This window comes from Eretmochelys imbricata, chromosome 1 (assembly GCF_965152235.1).
Source record: "Eretmochelys imbricata isolate rEreImb1 chromosome 1, rEreImb1.hap1, whole genome shotgun sequence".
Taxonomy (NCBI): Eukaryota; Metazoa; Chordata; order Testudines; family Cheloniidae; genus Eretmochelys; species Eretmochelys imbricata.
Window position 1 is genome coordinate 82,621,902 of NC_135572.1, and position 22,267 is coordinate 82,644,168.

Consider the following 22,267-nt stretch of genomic DNA (forward strand, 5'->3'; position numbering starts at 1 on the left):
TCGGGCTGGCTCTCTTGTTCCAGTCCAGGGGTGCCCTAGTATGGTGTAATTAGGACAGAGGAACTGCCATTGGGAGTTAGTAATGGGAGAGAGCCCAAAGGACAGAAAGTTCAGAGTCCTGAGCGTCTAGAGTCCTAGAGCAGAGCTGGCTGGGAACTTCAGGGAGGGAATGCCTCAGCTCTTGGAATCATCACTCAGTGAGTTACATCTTAATTTAAGCAGTGTTTACACTGAGGTTTTTCTCAGTCTCTCACTGTTATACGCCACCGCTGGAGCTACACTGGTGATAGAAATGTTGAAAGCACTACAGTAAATAGCTGCCAGACCTGTTCTGAGAGAGATTAGGTTAGACAGAGGCATGAACACTGGCAGATGCTTTATAGTACATTTTTGCTACCATAGGTGTAGCTTCATCAGGCAACTGTAGGAGTTTTTAAGAAAAAGCTCACTGCAGACAGACTGGGTCTTGCAAATGCTGATTCATCTAACTAGTCCTGCAGGTAATCCCATTGAAGTCATTATGCTATGTGTCTTTATAAATAACCATCAAATCTTAACTGTAGTTGTTTTTAACCTGAGTGGTATTTGAACCAGTGACCTACAGGATCTATAGCCTATTACCACTCCCTTCAGTTAGCCAGTTGCCCTAACTGAAGGAATTTGCAAGACGTCAGTCTTGATTACTTACTTTAATCCTGCCAAGCAGATGCTGCATGAGAGAGAGAGAACTAAGGAAGTGTTACCTGTGTAAACTTTAATATATCATCCAGGTTACATTTTATGGAAGAAGCGTTTGTTCCGGGAGAACCATAAAGCATAGCCAAACAGATCAGTCACATCAGAATGTAGATCACAACATATATAATTTATTAGGATTATTCAACTTTGTTCTATAAATCGGAGTAATTGACAGGGTGGGTAAATACAGTGTAGAACTCATATTTTATTACAGAAGAAGTATCTCTTTTTTGTTCATGTCCCTTTAGACAGGAAATGAAATTACACCCTCCTCCCCAAGCCAATCAACACTCTATTCCCCAGTGTACTGAGAATAGCTTATAAGGAAAAAAATGCAGTTAGCTGAGGAGGTATTAATTAAAATATGAACAGCAGAGTAAATTTTAAGACTAATTTAAAACATTGGATGTTGTCTGAGAGTTGCCGTAAGTTTGGGTTTTATTTTATTGTCATGATTTCCAGATGAAAATAAATAACTCGCCCTGCCAGAGAAATGGCATATCTGTGATCTGTTTCTTTTCTTAGCCCAGACTGCGATTCCCGCACAAACATCCTCCTTCTCACCCCGCGGCCTGATCTCACCTACCCTCTGCTCTGAGTGTAGTAGGATGAAGATTTCTAAGGGAGCATTGATGAAGAATAAAGGATAGACTATCTGAAGGAATTCTTCTTTATCTGAAATTTCTGGACACTGTCTGGGAGTATAAGTTAGCTAAAATAAACTATGTTTACCTGGAAAGAATTTTAAAATATATATTGAAATTTACCTAAACCAGGGTTGAAAATCGGAAGTGTTTTTAATGCAGTTTCTTTCTTCTCCATTAACAGAGAAATGTCAGCCACTAGGGAAAGCACTCAAACATAGAAAAGCTGTGACTTCAAGAAACCCTCCCTCCTCCCCAGTTTATATGTGGCCAGCCCTTAGAATAGCAACAACAAAGCCCTCTTTGATTATACTTTTGTGCTATTCTTAAATACTGCATTGTGATACTCAGACAATGTAACGTTTTGAGCTCTATAAGTACCTAAGATAGAGATTTCTTGAATATGTATTAATTTAATATTTCAATCTATTTTGTTTGTATTTTTAACTTCCGTACCTATTATGCAATATTTGGTAGGAAACCACTGGATTCTTTTTAACATTTGACTCTAATATTAACACAGGAAGAGCTGTAGCAGTTTGGGTGTTAGATTGAACTTCTTTGGAGCAGGTGCTTGTATATATTTATATAAAAACATATAACTATATTAATAGCATTTAATATTTTATAGGCAGGTATCTCCAACAAAACCTGGCATATTTGCTGCTGAAAGAAGAATCACAACAGAAAGAACAACAAGGTAGGGCTGACATACCGTTAATTGTAAATTGTGACACAATTTTTATAAGGCAGGAGTGGCCAAAATTTTTTTTTTATTGCAGACTTTGGGTACAATTTTTCAAAAACCTCTAAGTGAGTGAGGCTCCGAATGGGATCACACCAACGTGAACTAGGCACCTTTTTAGTTTGCGCCAATTAACAGTAGGATATTCCAGCAAGATCTATATGGGGCAGTTAGAGCACAATATGGTAGAGCACTTTGCAGTTCATACCCCTTGTAGAGCACTCCGCAGCACTGTGTAGACAAGCTCTAAGTCTCTTTAAAAGTCAACGGGACTTAGGATCCTAAGTTACTTAGGCACTATTGAAAACTTTATCTTTCATCTTAATAGTGAGACTGTCTCTTGGAACATCCCTGATTGCTCAGACCAACTTGTCTCTTACTGATGAGCAAATAACATTTCTGTGGCAACTAAAGTAATTACATGGAAAAGTAATAGAAAGTATTTTAATCTTGCTTTTAGATGGCTTTTTGTGTTACTTAGCCTTTTGAAACAAGCAGGAGAGTTGGAATCATGTGACCAGCAAGCTCTTTCTGGAGAATAGTTTAAGAATCACTGCTATATGGAAAATAATAGTCATATATATCCTATTCCCTCCCTCCCCCGCCACCCCGCCACACTATATTCTTGAATACTTTGAAAAAAAAACCCAAAACCCCACCATCCAATGCTCTGTCTTTAGGGATTATGTCACAAAGCAATGGTGAGGATAAACTGAGTTTCATGTGTAATCTCATGACTCCGGGAGCTGCAGCTTTAAGAAAAACACCAAATATCAGGATAGAATCATGAGTCGGCGACCTGGCGGCACTAGCACTATTAGCTGCTTTCCTCCTGCAGGCTCCCGTCCCTATTCTGTCCACCCACTCTGTTTCCCCATTTGCTCTTCCTCCCTTCAGCAGCTCCTGCTCCTCCCTTACTTCCTGTCCCCCTGTAGTTCTGGTCTCCCTTGTCCTCCCCAGTACCCTGTCCCCTATCTCCCCACCCTCCAGTAGGTCCTGCCTTGTTTCCCAACTGCCCCCATGGTTCCTGTCACTTCACACATTCCCAGAAGCCCCTCACCTTTCCTGCCTGTGGAGCACTCATGTCATGTCACCAATGCTACCTCTTCCCCTTTCTGTTGCTCCTTGTGTCTGAGAAACTGCAGGGCAATTTGAAAGCAGCCAAAGGGGAAGGCAGAGAGGTCTTCATCTTGCACCTGCATGCTTCATCAGGCACCACAGTAGCCCCTGTAGTGGCAGCAGTCCAAGCCCTCCTGCTTTCTAGAGCCCAAGTGAATGTGTAACATTCATTCTGGGATGCAGGAATGTGTGAAGGTCTGCCTACATACATTAGTGTCACATGAGATCTGTGGCATTTGACATGTCTTCAATTCCAGGATCAGGGTTTAATTAAGACAAGATGTAACAAGTGCCTGACTCCCATTGACTGCAATAGGCTTTGGATCAGGCCCCAGGTGAGTTAGAAACAACTAGGGCTATGTGTACACTAGAGACTTACAGCGGCACGCTATCAGCGTAATTAAACCATCTCAAATGAGCAGCGGTAGCTATGTGGGCGGGAGAGCATCATCATGAGATAGGCTTAAAAATAATAAATTTTGGATTCTTTTAATCTGCCTTCTTTTTTGAGCCTTAAGGTTTGTTTTCAAGCATTTCTCTACAACCAGGGGCTAGAAACTTACTTTTCTTTTAATGAAAGCTGAGATTCTCACATAATCAAATGAATCCAGGATCTGGAGCTTTAAGAAAAACATTAAATACCATGAGACTTGTGATAACATAGTGAGAGTTGGCAACACTGTGTTAGTGGCCACAAATATATCAGAATTACAAACATAACAAATTTAAACTTATCCGTGATTCTAGAAGAATATGTAGAATACATATTTATTAATAGCTCTTACGTAATGTTAGACAATTGATGTTGAATGTCCTCTGAGTCCCTCATGCTAATTTTGTTTGATCCTTAAAGAAGACAAGATCTTGGTAATCCCAAAGTGAATCCCACAGCTGACAAATGACAAGGGGAAATGTTGCAGAGCCCTTTGTCTTTATCTTTCACTAAATGTGTGTTTGAAGATAGAACTGTTTAATATGCAGCTATTGGAATTTCAAGTAATAAGACACATGCAACACTGTGCACTAGGAAAATGAGACTGTGCTCTACAGGAAGTCAGAGTGTTACTGTAGTGGGAATTGCTGTTTTCTTGTTGTCCTCTATTTAAGAACAGCTTTATACTTCCAACCCAACTCTCATTTCCTTCACAAATCAATGATACAAGATATTAACCTAATTAAAGTATACAGGCAATGTTAGGATTGATTTTTAGGTAGAGCTGGTTGCAAAAGTTTTTGACCAAAAATTTTACATTAGAAAATGCAGTTTACTGAAATGGAAACATTTTTGCAAACACACGTTGAAATAGGAAATTATAATAAGGTAAAAATGTTTCATTTTGACTCATTTCATTTCAACATTTATTATTACCATAATTTATTATTATCATATATTACATTATTTTATATTGCTTCAACATTTTTGAAATGAAGTGATTCAGTGCTACTGAAACTAAATATTTGAATAGCTCTGTAATCAGAATTTGTTTGGAATTTTCATTCTGCAATAAATATTAAAATTTTCAGCTTTTCTTTCTGATTTGGAATGAAAATACATTTTGACAAGTGACAATTTTCCATGGAACAGAAATTCTGTTTTCCAACCAGCTGTAATTTTATGGAGAGCAAACTTAAATTGTGATATGTCAGACAATGGAAGTGTTGTCTGCCAGCGAGAGACGAGAGGGTCTAGAATGAGTGGGTTTATCCAAGTAACATGCCTCCCAGTTCATAGCTGGACATGCTGTCCCACCAACACAGTGAGAATTAAATCAGAATCCTGCTGGTCCAGAGGGGTGACTGTTGAATCTTCTTGGCTTGTATTGAATAGTCTTCCCTCTGATTAGCTTCTTCTAGTTTATGCTATGTTTTTTTTCTCAGCGAGGACTCATTCTTCATACATCATAGTAATATTCTGCTGATTTTATGATTCAGTAATCTCATGGTTTAAAGTTCATTGCTGGCTAAAAGGCATGCAATTTTTTTTTAAAGTTATTGAAGTAGGGGTTTTTAAATCATGATTATGAATGCTAAGAAGGCATTTACCCTTTTGTTGCATATGTTAGGTGTAGTTGGTTGTTTCTAAAACATAATCAGGTGTTACTTGGGTCAAATGGAAATACCTGAATGGGTATATATTTACAGGTTATATATCATTGAATTAGCAATGTAGGCTTTCAACTCTGCCATCAATTTAACTCCATCTTTCTTGAAAAATGTGTCAATAACCTCTTTACTTTAAGCAAGTCCTTAATTTTAGCTAATGGACAATTGTATGTACTGACTGTGACCTGCTCTGGTTTTGCTTTATCTTTTATAGGAGCCAAGATCTTGATAATCTAAAAAAAAATCCCACAACTCACACAGATGACAAGGGGTAAGTCTTGGAAGCATCTCGGTTTCTATTTTTCTGATGCAGGTGGTAGTGTATAACTATTGGAGTTTGAAAAAGGACTAATATTAAAATCCATAAAGTCCTTAGAGGACTAAAAAGTAGCACCGGCTGTTCAGAAGTACAGAATGGCATTAGAATGAAAATAATAGCAATGATGAAATAACACTTATGCACTATTAACTAATCAGTCAGCACCCAGGTGCTGGAACTAGGGATGATGGGGGTTCTGCCGTACCCCCGGCTTGAAGTGGTTTCCATTATATATAGGGTTTATGGTTTGGTTCAGTGGCTCTCAGCACTCTCACTACACAAATTTTTCCAGCACCCCAGCCCAGGAGGGTGTGTGTGTGTGTGTGTGTGTGTTTATGTGAGAATCATTGGCAATCTCCATGCACGTTTATAGCTGCCTCAGAGTTCATCAGTGTCCAGCACAACTTCCTATGTAACTTTAGATATATTTTGTAGGGGATTAAACAAAATTTTGAAGAACTCAGAATAGCTGTGTTTGCCAGAGACAGAATAGAGTTAAGCAGTTAATAAATTGCCCCACATTCTAAAGGGACTAACTTGTGTGTTGGACCTCAATGTCAATAGAGAGAGATTCAGACCAAGGTCCTTGTTGTCCATAAACCGTTTTAGGAATGAGCTAAAGCAGGAAGCTGCCACACTACTTTCCTAGTAGGAGCTACACAATAATCTCCACACTTAGGAGCAGTTTCAGAGTAGCAGCCGTGTTAGTCTGTATTTGCAAAAAGAAAAGGAGTACTTGTGGCACCTTAGAGACTAACAAATTTATTTGAGCATAAGCTTTCATGAGCTACAGCTCACTTCATCAGATGCATTCAGTGGAAAATACAGTGAGGAGATTTATTTACACAGAGAAGATGAAACAATGGTGTTACCATACACACTGTAAGGAGAGTGATTATTTAAGATGAGCTAATACCAGCAGGAGAGCAGGGGGTGGGGTGGGGGCGGGAGCCTTTTGCAGTGATAATCAAGGTGGGCCATTTCCAGCAGTTGACAAGAATGTCTAAGGAACGGTGTGGGGGGGAATAAACATGGGGAAAGAGTTTTACTTTGTGTAATGATCCATCCACTCCCAGTCTCTGTTCAAGCCTAAGTTAATTGTATCCAATTTGCAAATGAATACCAATTCAGCAGTCTCTCGTTGGAGTCTGTTTTTGAAGTTTTTTTGTTGAAGAATTGTCACTTTTAGGTCTCTAATCGAGTGACCAGAGAGATTGAAGTGTTCTCTGACTGGTTTTTGAATGTTATAATTCTTGACGTCTGATTTGTGTCAATTTATTCTTTTACGTAGAGACTGTCCAGTTTGGCCAATGTACATGGCAGAGGGGCATTGCTGGCACATGATGGCATATATCACATTGGTGGATGTGCAGGTGAACGAGTCTCTGATAGTGTGGCTGATATGATTAGGCCCTATGATGGTGTCCCCTGAATAGATATGTGGCCACAGTTGGCAACGGGCTTTGTTGCAAGGATAGGTTCCTGGGTTAGTGGTTCTGCTGTGTGGTGTGTGGTTGCTGGTGAGTATTTGCTTCAGGTTGGGGGGCTGTCTGTAAGCAAGGACTGGCCTGTCTCCCAAGATCTGTGAGTGATGGGTCGTCCTTCAGGATAGGTTATAGATCCTTGATAATGCGTTGGAGGGGTTTTAGTTGAGGGCTGAAGGTGATGGCTAGTGGCGTTCTGTTCTTTTCTTTGTTAGGCCTGTCCTGTAGTAGGCGACTTCTGGGTACTCTTCTGGCTCTATCAATCTGTTTCTTCACTTCCGCAGGTGGGTATTGTAGTTGTAAGAATGCTTGATAGAGATCTTGTAGGTGTTTGTCTCTGTCTGAGGGGTGGGAGAAAATGCAGTTGTATCGTAGAGCTTGGCTGTAGACAATGGATCGTGTGGTGTGATCTGGGTGAAAGCTGGAGGCATGTAGGTAGGAATAGTAGTCAGTAGGTTTTCCGTATAGGGTGGTGTTTATGTGACCATCGCTTATTAGCACGGTAGTGTCCAGGAAGTGGATCTCTTGTGTGGACTGGTCCAGGCTGAGGTTGATGGTGGGATGGAAATTGTTGAAATCATGGTGGAATTCCTCAAGAGCTTCTTTTCCATGGGTCCAGATGATGATGATGTCATCAGTGTAGCGCAAGTAGAGTATCATAGAATCATAGAATCATAGAATATCAGGGTTGGAAGGGACCCCTGAAGGTCATCTAGTCCAACCCCCTGCTCGAAGCAGGACCAATTCCCAGTTAAATCATCCCAGCCAGGGCTTTGTCAAGCCTGACCTTAAAAACTTCCAAGGAAGGAGATTCCACCACCTCCCTAGGCAACGCATTCCAGTGTTTCACCACCCTCTTAGTGAAAAAGTTTTTCCTAATATCCAATCTAAACCTCCCCCACTGCAACTTGAGGCCATTACTCCTCGTTCTGTCATCTGCTACCATTGAGAACAGTCTAGAGCCATCCTCTTTGGAACCCCCTTTCAGGTAGTTGAAAGCAGCTATCAAATCCCCCCTCATTCTTCTCTTCTGCAGGCTAAACAATCCCAGCTCCCTCAGCCTCTCCTCATAAGTCATGTGTTCTAGACCCCTAATCATTTTTGTTGCCCTTCGCTGGACTCTCTCCAATTTATCCACATCCTTCTTGTAGTGTGGGGCCCAAAACTGGACACAGTACTCCAGATGAGGCCTCACCAATGTCGAATAGAGGGGGACGATCACGTCCCTCGATCTGCTCGCTATGCCCCTACTTATACATCCCAAAATGCCATTGGCCTTCTTGGCAACAAGGGCACACTGCTGACTCATATCCAGCTTCTCGTCCACTGTCACCCCTAGGTCCTTTTCTGCAGAACTGCTGCCTAGCCATTCGGTCCCTAGTCTGTAGCGGTGCATTGGATTCTTCCGTCCTAAGTGCAGGACCCTGCACTTATCCTTATTGAACCTCATCAGATTTCTTTTGGCCCAATCCTCCAATTTGTCCAGGTCCTTCTGTATCCTATCCCTCCCCTCCAGCGTATCTACCACTCCTCCCAGTTTAGTATCGTCCGCAAATTTGCTGAGAGTGCAATCCACACCATCCTCCAGATCATTTATGAAGATATTGAACAAAACCGGCCCCAGGACCGACCCCTGGGGCACTCCACTTGACACCGGCTGCCAACTAGACATGGAGCCATTGATCACTACCCGTTGAGCCCGACAATCTTGCCAGCTTTCTACCCACCCTATAGTGCATTCATCCAGCCCATACTTCCTTAACTTGCTGACAAGAATACTGTGGGAGACCGTGTCAAAAGCTTTGCTAAAGTCAAGAAACAATACATCCACTGCTTTCCCTTCATCCACAGAACCAGTAATCTCATGATAAAAGGCGATTAGATTAGTCAGGCATGACCTTCCCTTGGTGAATCCATGCTGGCTGTTCCTGATCACTTTCCTCTCATGCAAGTACTTCAAGATTGATTCTTTGAGGACCTGCTCCATGATTTTTCCAGGGACTGAGGTGAGGCTGACTGGCCTGTAGTTCCCAGGATCCTCCTTCTTCCCCTTTTTAAAGATTGGCACTACATTAGCCTTTTTCCAGTCATCCGGGACTTCCCCGGTTCGCCACGAGTTTTCAAAGATAATGGCCAATGGCTCTGCAATCACAGCCGCCAATTCCTTCAGCACTCTCGGATGCAACTCGTCCGGCCCCATGGACTTGTGCACGTCCAGCTTTTCTAAATAGTCCCTAACCACCTCTATCTCCACAGAGGGCTGGCCATCTCTTCCCCATTTTGTGATGCCCAGCGTAGCAGTCTGGGAGCTGACCTTGTTAGTGAAAACAGAGGCAAAAAAAGCATTGAGTACATTAGCTTTTTCCACATCCTCTGTCACTAGGTTGCCTCCCTCATTCAGTAAGGGGCCCACACTTTCCTTGGCTTTCTTCTTGTTGCCAACATACCTGAAGAAACCCTTCTTGTTACTCTTGACATCTCTCGCTAGCTGCAGCTCCAGGTGCGATTTGGCCCTCCTTATTTCATTCCTACATGCCCGAGCAATATTTTTATACTCTTCCCTGGTCATATGTCCAAGCTTCCACTTCTTGTAAGCTTCTTTTTTATGTTTAAGATCCGCTAGGATTTCACCGTTAAGCCAAGCTGGTCGCCTGCCATATTTACTATTCTTTCGACTCATTGGGATGGTTTGTCCCTGTAACCTCAACAGGGATTCCTTGAAATACAGCCAGCTCTCCTGGACTCCTTTCCCCTTCAAGTTAGTCCCCCAGGGGATCCTGGCCATCCGTTCCCTGAGGGAGTCGAAGTCTGCTTTCCTGAAGTCCAGGGTCCGTATCCTGCTGCTTACCTTTCTTCCCTGCGTCAGGATCCTGAACTCAACCAACTCATGGTCACTGCCTCCCAGATTCCCATCCACTTTTGCTTCCCCCACTAATTCTACCCGGTTTGTGAGCAGCAGGTCAAGAAAAGCGCCCCCCCTAGTTGGCTCCTCTAGCACTTGCACCAGGAAATTGTCCCCTACGCTTTCCAAAAACTTCCTGGATTGTCTATGCAATAGGGACATTAGGGCACAAGAGCTGAGGAAGCATTGTTCTAAGTCAACCATAAAAATGTTGGCATACTGTGGGGCCATGCGGGTACCCATAGCAGTGCTGCTGATTTGAAGGTATACGTTGTCCCCAAATGTGAAATAGTTATGGGTGAGGACAAAGTCACAAAGTTCAGCCACCAGGTTTGCCGTGACATTATCGGGGATACTGTTCCTGACGGCGTGTAGTCCATCTTTGTGTGGAATGTTGGTGTAGAGGACTTCTACATCCATAGTGGCCAGGATGGTGTTTTCAGGAAGATCACCGATGGATTGTAGTTTCCTCAGGAAGTCAGTGGCATCTCAAAGATAGCTGGGCGTGCTGGTAGCGTAGGGCCTGAGGAGGGAGTCTACATAGCCAGACAATCCTGCTGTCAGGGTGCCAATGCCTGAGATGATGGGGCATCCAGGATTTCCAGGTTTATGGATCTTGGGTAGCAGATAGAATACCCCAGGTCGGGGTTCCAGGGGTGTGTCTGTGCAGATTTGTTCTTGTGCTTTTTCAGGGAGTTTCTTGAGCAAATGCTGTAGTTTCTTTTGGTAACTCTCAGTGGGATCAGAGGGTAATGGCTTATAGAAAGTGGTATTGGAGAGCTGCCTAGCAGCCTCTTGTTCATATTCCGACCTATTCATGATGACAACGCCACCTCCTTTGTCAGCCTTTTTGATTATGATGTTGTTTCTGAGGCTGTGGATGGCATTGTGTTCTGCATGGCTGAGGTTATGGGGCAAGTGATGCTGCTTTTCCACAATTTCAGCCCGTGCATGTCGGCGGAAGCACTCTGTGTAGAAGTCCAGTCTGCTGTTTTGACCTTCAGGAGGAGTCCACCCAGAATCCTTCTTTTTATAGTCTTGGTAGGAAGGTCTCTGTGGATTAGTATGTTGTTCAGAGGTGTGTTGGAAATATTCCTTGAGTCAAAGACGTCAAAAATAGGATTCTAGGTCACCACAGAACTGTATCATGTTCGTGGGGGTGGAGGGGCAGAAGGAGAGGTCCCGAGATAGGACAGATTCTTCTGCTGGGCTAAGAGTATGGTTGGATAGATTAACAATATTGCTGGGTGGGTTAAGGGAACCACTGTTGTGGCCTCTTGTGGCATGTAGTAGTTTAGATAGTTTAGTGTCCTTTTTCTTTTGTAGAGAAGCAAAGTGTGTGTTGTAAATGGCTTGTCTAGTTTTTGTAAAGTCCAGCCACGAGGAAGTTTGTGTGGAAGGTTGGTTTTTTATGAGAGTATCCAGTTTTGAGAGCTCATTTTTAATCTTTCCCTGTTTGCTGTAGAGGATGTTGATCAGGTGGTTCCGCAGTTTCTTTGAGAGCGTGTGGCACAAGCTGTCAGAATAGTCTGTGTGGTATGTAGATTGTAATGGATTTTTTACCTTCAGTCCTTTTGGTGTGATGTCCATCTGTTTGCATTTGGAGAGGAAGATGTCTGTCTGTATCTGTATGAGTTTTTTCATGAACTTGATAGATTTCCACTCCATACCACTCCCATTATTTTACCCCCCTTCCCCCTCAGTCTGGGCATAGCTATAACTCCCTGAGCATCAGTGCTACCATATCCAGTCCAAATTTTAATTTAAAGGGAAATGTAGCTTTCACATTGAGCCAGAGTCTGAGAGACACAGAGGCCTGGAACTACAAAGGTACTTAAGTGTTTAAATTCCAGTTTTAAGCTCCACTGTGATCCACAAAACTCCTGCTGAACCCTGTAGATGCCTAAACTTGCTTAGTGCCTAAATTTTCAGGGTAGAAGATTTCTGCCTTTTGGCATGCACACTGCCACTTCTCTCTAGGTACCCAGATACCATCGCCCACCTAAGCCTCAGAGCGATCCACGAACTGGAGAAAGATAGGCACCCTCTACCTAATTTGTGTGCAGGGCCCAATCTGGTAGGTGTGCTCAGAGGCTGCCTCCTGGATCAAGTCCCATTCAAAATCTAGAAGGAGATGGAGGTCATGATGCTCACCTTATAATGTTTAGCTTAGTGGTTAGAGCACTCACCTAGGATGTGGGAGGCCCTGGTTTAATTCCCCCTCTCCTGCCCAGCAGAGGGAGACACAGGATTTGAACAGGGATCTCCCACCTCTCAGGTGAGTGCTCTAACCACTGAGAGGTGGGATATTCTGATGTGGGGTTCCCTCAGTCTCTCCAGTTGAAGCTGTTCCTCTGTGGGTAAAAAGTCATTGGAGCAGGAGGACTGGACACTAGGTCTCCTGTCTCCCAGGTGGGTGCCCTAACAACTCTTGGACATTCTGTCTCTGGACCAGTAACTAATTATTTGTTCACTGTGAATATCCACAGCATCACAATACCTAAGTCCCTTTGTGGATCTGGCCTGCATGTCACTGACACAACTGGAAGTTGAGGTGCTCAGTGACTCTTAGGAAGCATCCATCTTTTTGCAGGATTAAGCTACTATGAGTAGACTCAGTTAACTATGTTCCCCTTTGCAGGCTGAACTGTGTGAGAGACCTCCACATCAAAATGAAATCTATACTAGCATCTTCTTGGTCCACAAAGAACAACTTTAAAAAACAAGCTAAAAAAGAAGTTTGTAGTCAGAGCTAACTGACTAGTTGGAGTGAAGTTAACTTTATGGTTTTACTCCCCACCTGCAGCCCTAGAAAGGATCTATCCTTTTGTTGTACTGGTTACAACTGGTTACACATTGTTCCATTTTTTTCAAGTCAGTAGAGAAAGAGAGAGTTATTTAAAGTCAAAATAAAGTTCTGTATTAAAATTCAGCTACTTGTTTAATCTTACTTGTAAAAGTGAAAGTGTTTCTCTATATTTAAACTGTAATTGTGTTGTATTTGTAATACAGTCATGTGTTATGGTTTAATTCTTCATATTAATTTAAGGAAGGTGGTATTAAAATACTTCACAACATAAGATGATTAGCACAGCTTTAAATCTACCATAATTTATTGGTATAATAATTTAATAGAATAAGTGGAAAAAATTAATGTTTTTAATTCTATTTTTGTTAGTTTTTAAATGCTTACATTTTTAGTCCAAGGACGGAAATTTAAATAAAGCCTCAGTAATCATATATGACAGTAGATCACTTCTGTCATTCCAAAAAACACACTAACTGGACAAATGTATATTTATTCAGAAGTTCCTTAGCAGAATGCAAGCTTCTTTAGTTTTAGTGTTCACAATATTTCTTATCTTTGTGAACTAATGCTAGAAACAGAAATCTATGCCCTAGAAGACTGTGAATTAATGTCAGAATTCTTCAGAAACTTCATTTCTTTTTTCACTGGCACATATAATGTAGAGTAGGAATCTAAATCATTTGATAGTTTTCATATATTTAGATCCACAAAAGGGAATACTTCTGTGGGAAGCATCAGAATTTTTCCTCTTGCAAATGGAAAATTAAGCATATTTTTGTGACTATCAATAACAATTTGGCATAACTATTTGTGAACTATTAACAAACTTATTCAGTATGCATTATTTCCTGGGGAATGTGCATGTTTTTCTTCATTTTTTTAAACAGAAATCCTACTTATATCCAATTTTATAATCAAGCAGAATATTTTAACATCACTCTATTTTTGTTGTTTCACAGAGGAAAAGACCTTGATGATCTCACTGTTGTAAATACTGCTGCACAGAAAAATAAGAGGCAAGGCCTGTAGTGAGGTTTCTCGCGTATTGTAGAAGGGTTTGTAGTTGGGTAGCTGCTTAAGTGTGAGTCTTGTTACTGAGGGTTTATTTCAGTAAATGTGGTTACAGGCGTCAAAACTAACAACAATTAATTGTCTTGGTCTAGGTTATTAAAGTAAAACCCATGTTAATTTCTTTTTAACTTGCAAATAAATACAAGATAGTAAATGGAAATAATTCAATGTAGATATTACAGAGGATTTTATTTTCTATTATTGAAACTCAAAATGCTCAGCATACATCTGCTTTAATAAATAATAAAGATGGGGGACTCTCTCCTGGAAAGTAGTGTTTGTCAGCAACCAGGACAATGGTGCAGTGTAGTCAGCAATCTCTTACTTGTGGAAAAATTCTATGCTTTTTCCTTTTTAAAATGCAAGCCCATCCTTATAGCTAATTTATAGTTGAATTGAACATTTTGACCAACACTGAGGTATATTTCATTTTCACAGAGGCCAAGATCTTGACGATCGCATTGAAGTAAAGGCTCCTGTGGAGCAAAATAAAAATCGGTAAGACTTAATTCATAGCACGGTCTTACAGTCATTGAAAATTAAAATGGTTTGTAGTGGTGGAGCATTTTCCTGTGCAGTACTGTGCATGGGAATGTTCCTTACCAATGTAAGCATGTCAAAGTTTCAGATCTTTAGAAAGACATATGAATGTATTTATAAATTTGCCTAATATAATAAATATATAGCTGTATTTATTTATTTTTTTAAAAAGTCAGAACACATTACTCCCTTAGTGCATGCAAATGTCTTGGTGTCACAAAGAAGCACTTGTAGGTGTATTAAGGTGTTTGATAGTTTAAAGCGTACATCAGTGCTTCTAGGGTTCCTGGTCACTTGAGCTGTTGAAGTCTTGATTCATTTAAAAGCGGCAAAGTGTCCTGTGGCACCTTATAGACTAACAGTCATATTGGAGCATAAGCTTTCGTGGGTGTGCATCCAACGAAGTGGGTATTCACCCACGAAAGCTTATGTTCCAATACGTCTGTTAGTCTATAAGGTGCCACAGGACTCTTTGCCACTTTTACAGATCCAGACTAACACGGCGATCCCTCTGATGCTTGATTCATTTAATGTAACTAAATTTAGCAGTCAGTCTTTCAGGGAAAACATTCATGGTATTTTGTCTTCATTTAGAGAGAATCCTTCATTAAACTTTATATTTGAATGGAACCCCCTCCCACTCTAAATATTTAAGAAGAATTAGTCATTTCAGTAAATTAATAATTTCAATCCTTTTCTTAAAATAGAGGTGTTCACATCACAAAAGTCCCTATCAAGATACTACCCTGGCTAGCAGTCTCATCAGAGAGGCAAAGACTGAAAGTATATAGAGAATCAACTTCTCTCTCAGCTCTTAAACTAGTTCTGCCACATCAAGGTTGAGGCACAAGGGAGGGTACCGCTTCATGCTACATGCTGTGCATGTAAAACACTGAAATGGAGGAAGATTCATTTAGTGGAGAATCCAGACCTTGGCAATCTCACTGCAGCAAATCAAACAGCAGGCAAAATAACCAGTGTTCAGGCTCCTGGTTATCACTTTCTCTCTGAATTTAACTTTTGGCAGAGTTGTAGCTTTTGACATACGGTGATAGTCGCCTTTTGTTTGAGCTTCACTGTTTAAAAAGGTTTCAGAGTAACAGCCGTGTTAGTCTGTATTCGCAAAAAGAAAAGGAGTACTTGTGGCACCTTAGAGACTAACCAATTTATTTGAGCATGAGCTTTCGTGAGCTACAGCTCACTTCATCAGATACATACCGTCTGCTGCAGTTTCCACGGTATGTATCTGATGAAGTGAGCTGTAGCTCACGAAAGCTCATGCTCAAATAAATTGGTTAGTCTCTAAGGTGCCACAAGTACTCCTTTTCTTTTTACTGTTTAAAAAAAATCACAAATATTGTTAGTATTTCCTATTTAAATCACTGCATTAGGTTGATGAGGTTAAGTTTATGCTCTGTAGAATGTCCTGTTTAGAGCCATGAAAACTCTAGGAAACTGGGATATGTATACAGGAATCCTGGTGCTGCTTTGTTTGTCTATCTAGCAGCTAGCTAGTTATTTCTAATGCACACATCACCGTATTGCACCAAAACATGTTCTTTGGACCCTGTTTTCCATGTGGCTTGTTCCTGAACTGAAATAAAACTCTAGTTTTAAAAAAAATTAACCCCAATATTGATTCCTTATTTTTTGTTGTTAAAAATCTGTGTATCTGTTCTGTGCTGGTATTTTTAAAGTCCCCATTTAAAATGTAATATGTATCCAAAAATCCATTGCCAACATTGCAGAAATACAGATAACATATAAAAACCCCACAATCAACACAGCAATTTGACAGTAGAAATGAAAACTATTAATGGGAACCTTACAGAGTTTGGCATTCAATTAATGAGAAAAACATTTAAAAGTTTGGACATGTATCCAAGTCTACAGAGGTCCCCAACAAAACCCAGAGCCTTGTACCCCACACAATCCCCTTGCCAGAACAGGTCTTGTGATCATACCAACATCTCCATACCAAACTAGCTGCTGTTGTCATCTTGACATGAGGTTCTATGGCCTTTTGGTGTCTTTAGTGCCTCATTTTCAGATTCTATGTGTGTATTTGTGCACCCTGTCTGGTGGAAGCACAGCCTCTTTATCCCCCCACCCTCCCCAGCTCTCTCCCTCTTTCACAGACCCACAAGGGATTCTTCTTGCCCCTATCCTTGCTGACTGCATACCTGCAGATGTCTTGTTTTCGTGTGGGTAGTGGTCTTTATAGCTTTCACCCTCCTGATGTCTTCAGGGCAAGAGGGCTAGGTAGTAGCTCCTTATTAGCTTCTTCAAGGATTAGGGAGCATTCAGTGAGCCACCTGAAATGGCTGATAAGGACTCCCTGAAGTTATCAAGGAGGAGCAGTTAGTAAAAGCCACCAAGCTCCTTCCCCGGGTAAGTGACATCACTGGGCGTTGGACAGGTGGCGAGAGTGGATGTGCCAGGGAATGGGCTTGGACAAAAGGATGGAGGTGTGTGATGACCAAACTAGAGCCAGTACTAGCTCCAGACAGAAAATAGACCCAAACTACTAAGATCAGTTTGGATGTGGGTCGTCTTCAGCTGAATAACTCTTTCCAAAGTTTAGGAGTTCGGGGGGTGAATAAAATGGTTCTTGTTTTGACCATCCTTTATTTGGAGGTCTTGGTCCAGTTGCCAACTGGTAAATGTCCACATCACAAAACCACCACCACAAGGCACTAATTGGCAACCTTGTCACCACTCTCATTAGAGTTGCCAGGGACTGTTTGCGGATGGACACTGAACAATTGGCTCACAACCTAGAGATGGTTCCTCCAGGTCACCATAGAAGCTATATGAGAAAACTTGCATGGTTGCTGCCCCCACAGCTTGAGATGTCTGGGGGCACGCAGAAGGATTTAGTCTGCTGGTCTGCCATATTTCATGGCTTCTAAATTCACACCCTTTTTTTAAAAAAAGGAAAGAAAAAACGTCTCCTGTTCACTTTCTAATGTTAGTAACACAGGGCCACATTCAGGCGTCACTGAAAGTGGTCTGACTGTGCATGATTTAAAAATATACTTTGTGTCATAAATCTTTGTCTTGTCCTTGGTTTATTTCAGGACAACTGAGCAACCCTCTGATTCTGCTAATGCTCCAAATAACCAATCTGACACAAACTACTTTTATGACAACAGAGGATCCAGGTGCTGTAGTCAATGAGTTACAAAGTTTAAATAAATAAATAATGCCTCAAGCACTCTTCCTTACACAAAATCCAGGTGAACAGGCTTTATGTGCAGAAGTTTCATAGAGACTGGAATCCTCCCACCAGCCTGTGGAGTGGCAAGGAAAACAAAGGATATATTTACTGGGGTTGTGCCCTTACACTCTCTGCCCCACCCAGAAACCTCCTTCCATGCTGCTATGGACAGAACCTCCAGGTCACACTGCTCCAAGGCATATGGTGGGCAGAGACACCGTGTGTCATCTCTCACCTTTCTCAGCAGAACTGTACTGAGTTTTCTGCCTTACAGGCCATGCACAGACTGAAGCAAAATAGATTTTTTTAAAAGATGCTTCCCTTTCAGTGCTGGAGTCTCTTCCTTTAGCTAGAATCTGTAACTACAGACACTTATATTGTAAATCTCAGTGAAAATTGACCAAATTTATATGCTGGATGCCTGGAAAAAGTACCAACTTGCCACTTATTGAAGGGTAGCAGGAAAGCAGGTGAAAATAAGAAATAACATGTTTTTCTGCACAAAGTCATAACAGGATTATCAAATGATTAAAAACCTTTTGACAACAAATAAACGGTATATCATTCTGCCTGAATGAAAGAACATTCTGGATGAGGAATTGAAAGCCTCAGTGACATTTCTGTTTAAACATGAAAATGAGTATAGTCACTCTTCAAGAGCAAACAACACAACCATATTACTAACACAGGGCTAGACTGTGCCTTTAAGCACAGTCCTGTGTAAGTGGCAGTCCATAACTTCACGTACCTAGGAGGAGTAAAGGGAAGGAACTGTGACTTTGAACCATAATTCCTTCACTCCTCCTCACTTGCTCCTTGTCAGGGAGGAGCGTGGAAGAATTCTGCTACTGACCTTTATCCAAAGCAGTTCAAGATGCCATTCAGTCCTGAGGAATGGGACGTGCATTGTGTCAGCTGGAGCCAAGGCTCCACCCATCCCTGCCCTCTCCACCCACTCCCTACCTCTTGCTTAGAGGGGAAGAAAGAACCAGGTGTACAATCCTTGCTCTTCTTCCTACATCTGCAACAGGATGCTGAGGGTTCTTGCTTACTCTTACACTTGTGCATTGCCACATAGGCCTGGGCGACAATTTGGCCAAGAATGAAAGGAAACATAACTTCAGGACTCAGAATAAATATTCAACACACACATTCATCAACATTTTGCAGCTGGCATACAATTTCTCAGTTGTCATGGCTTTTGTAACCTTGTGACTAGCTTTGAGTAGTGTAATGGAAATAAAACCATAATAGTAGGCAAAGAGTGAGCTGCAGCATGTAGTGTTCCCTTTAAACTTGACAGAATATGTACCCTTTACTGGGACTAGAAAACCAGATTAATTCATTAAAAGTATTTAAATGAAATGAAATGTCCTCATATGTTGTTCTATCTATTTTTACATAGTTAATTCTTCAGAAGAGTGCTAAGTACTTTGCTATAGGTACTAGACCAGGTAGCAACATGGCAAATTAAGGGGAGAGTGGCAGGGTTGAAACTAAAAACAATTCTTCAGAATATGGAATTTCCAGGGGAAGGAGGATTAGATTTCATCCCAATGTTAATTATTTTTGTACATCTCTATTCTATGTAGTGAATAGTTTCCTGCTATCATATGAAACAACATGCACTCAGTTGCTGACTGAGGGCCCAGGCTCCCCGGAACTTTATGAGGGCAAGATTGGAGCCTAAAATAATCAGTGAAATTCAGGTTTAGGAATTATCCTTGTTATTATTTACAGCCTCTCATAATTGTTTTGCATATAGTATAATTAATCTTTTTTTAAAGATGTAGTTATACATGTGTTTGTGTATTTCAGAAATAATACTTCAACCAGTTACTCAAGTCCAAAGAATAAAGTTGTGTACACAAGGACATACGAGGAGACTAGGTACGGGAAAGATTCGTCCAGGTATTTTTCTCTATAGTTTTTATTTATGCAATAGTTCTGAAAATATCAGTTTAAGCACGAACAATGTTATTTTCAGGCATAGTGCACCCAATATGAAAATTATGTTGAGTGCTGGATGCATAGTACATATAATGACGTCTCCATCCCTGATTTACTTTTAAAGTTTGAACTATCATAACATCCCAATATCAGATAGGGCAGCTTAATGTAAGGTAGTTGGAGAGCAGATTGGAGAGAAACAATTGGAACAGCAAAGAGAAGTTCAGAGAGGCCAGGTACAACTGAAAAATACAGATATAAAAATGCAGAGATGAACAGGAGACTCTGACTTATATGGATGTTTACACATGCATAGCAACCTCTCTGACTTGGCCACTTGTGATTAAAGTAAAGACCATGGCAAACTAAATTCAGATCTGGTTTTTGGTGGCTTGGTGTAAAGCCAGGGTACAGGTTTCTCAGCAGAGGGACGCTCACTGGAAAGAGGTTGCAATGATGTAATGCGACTACAGCCTCCCCTCAAAAGCCAACACAGCCTGAAAAGTAGGTAGCACTAGATGCGTGAAGTGTTATGGTCATGCAGACTGTGGGATGCAGTTCATTGTATCCCTTTGGGGCAGCCTCTGCCACCTGGGCTACTGTGGAGTTTTCTAGTGAAAATTAGAGATGTCCTGCCATGGTGGACCTCCCATGAGAGTCTGGAAGTCTGTGGCACAACTAGGCATGGAACCAGGATTTCCTGAGTCCCAATTAGTGCCTTAATCCCAAAACCGCCCTTACACTCTCTGAAAGAAGGCATCTAAGACAAGTAACCACTACTGTAAACTTATTTTTAACTGTATTTATAAAATGGTGATACAAACTATGTAATTATTACTTCATGACAGGTTTCAGAGTAACAGCCATGTTAGTCTGTATTTGCAAAAAGAAAAGGAGTACTTGTGGCACCTTAGAGACTAACCAATGTATTTGAGCATAAGCTTTCGTGAGCTACAGCTCACTTCATCGGATGCATACTGTGGAAAGTGTAGAAGATCTTTTATACACACAAAGCATGAAAAAATACCTCCCCCAACCCCACTCTCCTGCTGGCAATAGCTTATCTAAAGTGATCACTCTCCTTACAATGTGTATGATAATCAAGGTGGGCCATTTCCAGCACAAATCCAGGGTTTAACAAGAACATCTGGGGGGGGGGGGGGGGGAGGGCCTTAGGAAAAAACAAGGGGAAATAGGTTACCTTGCATAATGACTTAGCCACTCCCAGTCTCTATTCAAGCCTAAGTTAATTGTATTCAATTTGCAAATGAATTCCAATTCAACAGTTTCTCGCTGGAGTCTGGATTTGAAGTTTTTTTTGTTGAAGAATTGGTGACTTCTGGCCACCTACTACAGGACAGGCCTAACAAAGAAAATAACAGAATGCCACTAGCCGTCACCTTCAGCCCCCAACTAAAACCCCTCCAACGCATTATTAAGGATCTACAACCTATCCTGAAGGATGACCCAACACTCTCACAAATCCTGGGAGACAGGCCAGTCCTTGCCTACAGACAGCCCCCAACCTGAAGCAAATACTCACCAGCAACCACATACCACACAACAGAACCACTAACCCAGGAACCTATCCTTGCAACAAAGCCCGTTGCCAACTGTGCCCACATATCTATTCAGGGGACACCATCACAGGGCCTAATAACATCAGCCACACTATCAGAGGCTCGTTCACCTGCATATCCACCAATGTGATATATGCCATCATGTGTCAGCAATGCCCCTCTGCCATGTACATTGGTCAAACTGGACAGTCTCTACGTAAAAGAATAAATGGACACAAATCAGACGTCAAGAATTTTAACATTCATAAACCAGTCGGAGAACACTTCAGTCTCTCTGGTCACGCGATTACAGACATGAAAGTTGCAATTCTTCAACAAAAAAACTTAAAATCCAGACTCCAGCGAGAAACTGTTGAATTGGAATTAATTTGCAAATTGGATACAATTAACTTAGGCTTGAATAGAGACTGGGAGTGGCTAAGTCATTATGCAAGGTAACCTATTTCCCCTTGTTTTTTCCTAATTTCCCCCACTCCTGCAGACGTTCTTTTTAAACCCTGGATTTGTGCTGGAAATGGTTGATTATCATACACATTGTAAGGAGAGTGATCACTTTAGATAAGCTATTGCCAGCAGGAGAGTGGGGTGCGGGGAGGTATTTTTTCATGCTTTGTGTGTATAAAAGATCTTCTACACTTTCCACAGTATGCATCCGATGAAGTGAGCTGTAGCTCACGAAAGCTTATGCTCAAATAAATTGGTTAGTCTCTAAGGTGCCACAAATACTCCTTTTCTTATTACTTTATGGTAATACCAGTGTAGTCCTAAGGAAATAGGGTTATTAAATAAGTTCAGAAAAGTTCAAAAGCTGTGAATTTGCTTGGCAGGTTGACTTTCTTATCTGCCTCCCAACTGATGGTTATTGGTGTGCTCAATGACATTTATTCTTGACAATAAAGTAGCCAGAACAAGCTCTGTTAAAAAACTGAACATTTAGCTCCCCAAATAGTTAAATTTACTACAGTATTTCCTGTTCTCAGTATAAGGAGCTTCACAATTACTGTGGTAACTAGACATACCATTCTGTAACAAACAACTTTATA